A 2,332-nucleotide genomic window follows, 5' to 3' on the forward strand; every position below is an offset into this window, starting at 1 on the left:
GCAAGGCCGAACAGCCCTGCCGCCCGTCGCCGCGCGCCTCCTTCCGTTTTCCCTCCGTTCCACCTTTACCTTCACTCCAGACATGCGCTCTAGGTTCGGTGTCTTTCCACACGCTGGGACTTAGCCCGTTTTCGCGGCCATGGCCCGAACCGTTGTTTTCAGCCCGCGCGCCATGGCGAACCCCTCGTTTTCAGCCCATACGCAAGGCCGAACAGCCCTGCCGCGCGCCTCCTCCCGTTTTCCCTCCGTTCCACCTTGCCCTTCACTCAAGACATGCCCTTTAGGTTCGGTGTCTTTCCACACGCTTGGACTTAGCTTATTTTCGAGTTCGTGCCCGAGCCTCCGTTTTCGGCCCGTGCGCCATGGCGAACACCTCGTTTTCAGCCCAGACGCAAGGCCGAACGGCCCTGCCGCCCGTCGTCGCGTGCCTCCGTGTCGTTTTCCCTCCGTTCCACTGTGCCCTTCACCCAAGACATACACATTAGCATCAGTGTCTTTCTACACGCTTGGACTTAGCTTATTTCCGAGGTCGTGCCCCAGCCGCCGTTTTCGGCCCGCGCGCCATGGCGAACGCCTCGTTTTCAGCCCAAACGCAAGGCCGAACAGCCATGCCGCCCGTCGCCACGCGCCTCCTCCCGTTTTCCCTCCGTTCCACCTTGACTTTCACTCCAGACATGCACTTTAGGTTCGGTGTCTGTCCACATGCTTGGACTTAGCTAATTTTCGAGGTCGTGCCCGAGACTCCGTTTTCGGCCCGTGCGCCATGGCGAACACCTCGTTTTCAGCCCAAACGCAAGGACGAACAGCCCTGCCGCCCGTCGCCCCGCGCCTCCGTGCCCGAGCCTCGGTTCGTCGCGTGCCTCCGTGTCGTTTTCCCTCCGTTCCACTGTGCCCTTCACCGAAGAAATACGCTTTAGATTCGGTGTCTTTCCACATGCTTGGACTTAGCTTATTTTCGAGTTCGTGCCCGAGCCTCCGTTTTCGGCCCGTGCGCCATGGCGAACACCTCGTTTTCAGCCCAGACGCAAGGCCGAACAGCCATGCCGCACGCCTCCGTGTCGTTTTCCCTCAGTTCCAACGTGCCCTTCACTCAAGCCATACATACACCTTAGCTTCGTTGTCTTTCCATTCCACACGCTTGGACTTAGCTTATTTTCGGGGTCGTGCCCGAACCTTACTTTTCGCCCCCTGCGCCATGGGCGAACCCCTCGTTTTCGGCCCAAACGCAAGGCCGAACAGCCATGCCGCCCGACGTCGCGCGCCTCCGTGTCGTTTTGCCTCCGTTCCACCGTGCCCTTCACTCAAGACTTACACATTAGCTTCGGTGTCTTTCTACACGCTTGGACTTAGCTTATTTCCGAGGCTGTGGCCGAACCGTTGTTTTCGGCCCGCGCGCCATGGCGAACGCCTCGTTTTCAGCCCAAACGCAAGGCCGAACAGCCATGCCGCCCGTCGCTGCGCGCCTCCGTGCCCGAGCCTCCGTTCGTCGCGTGCCTCCGTGTCGTTTTCCCTCCGTACCACTGTGCCCTTCACCAAAGACATACACTTTATGTTCGGTGTCTTTCCACACGCTGGGACTTAGCCCACGTTTTCGCGGCCGTGGCCGAGCCTCCGTTTTCGGCCTGTGCGCCATGGCAAACACCTCGTTTTCATCCCAGACGCAAGGCCGAACAGCACTGCCGCCCGTCCCCGCGCGCCTCCTCCCGTTTTCCCTCCGTTCCACCTTGCCCTTCACTCAAGCCATACATACACCTTAGCTTCGTTGTCTTTCCATTCCACACGCTTGGACTTAGCTTATTTTCGGGGTCGTGCCCGGGCCTCAGTTTTCGGCCCGTGCGCCATGGGCGAACCCCTCATTTTCGGCCCAGACGCAAGGCCGAACAAGCCATGCCGCCCATCGCCTTGCGCCTCCGTGCCGTTTTCCCTCCGTTCTGCCATGCCCTTCACCCAAGACATACATATTACCTTCGGTGTCTTTCCACACGCTTGGACTTAGCTTATTTCCGGGGCCATGCCCGAAACTCGGTTTTCGGCACGTGCGCCATGGGCGAACCCCTCGTTTTCGGCCCAAACGCAAGGCCGAACAGCCATGCCGCCCCGTCGCCATCCTGCCCTTCACCCAAGGCATACGTAGCAGCTTTGGTGTCTTTCCACACGCTGGGACTTAGCTTTTTTTTTGGTCGTGCACGAACCCACGGCGGTCTTCGGCCACGCTGCGCCTTGGCCATTTCCGTTCGGAAGACCGGTGCCCCTCTTCCGTGGGTTCGAAACCTAGTCGCTAGGCGGTGCGTAGAGTGGGGGGGAGGGACGAATCCGTGCGACGCGGGGCTGG

This window comes from Zea mays, chromosome 6 (genome assembly GCF_902167145.1).
Source record: "Zea mays cultivar B73 chromosome 6, Zm-B73-REFERENCE-NAM-5.0, whole genome shotgun sequence".
Taxonomy (NCBI): domain Eukaryota; kingdom Viridiplantae; phylum Streptophyta; class Magnoliopsida; order Poales; family Poaceae; genus Zea; species Zea mays.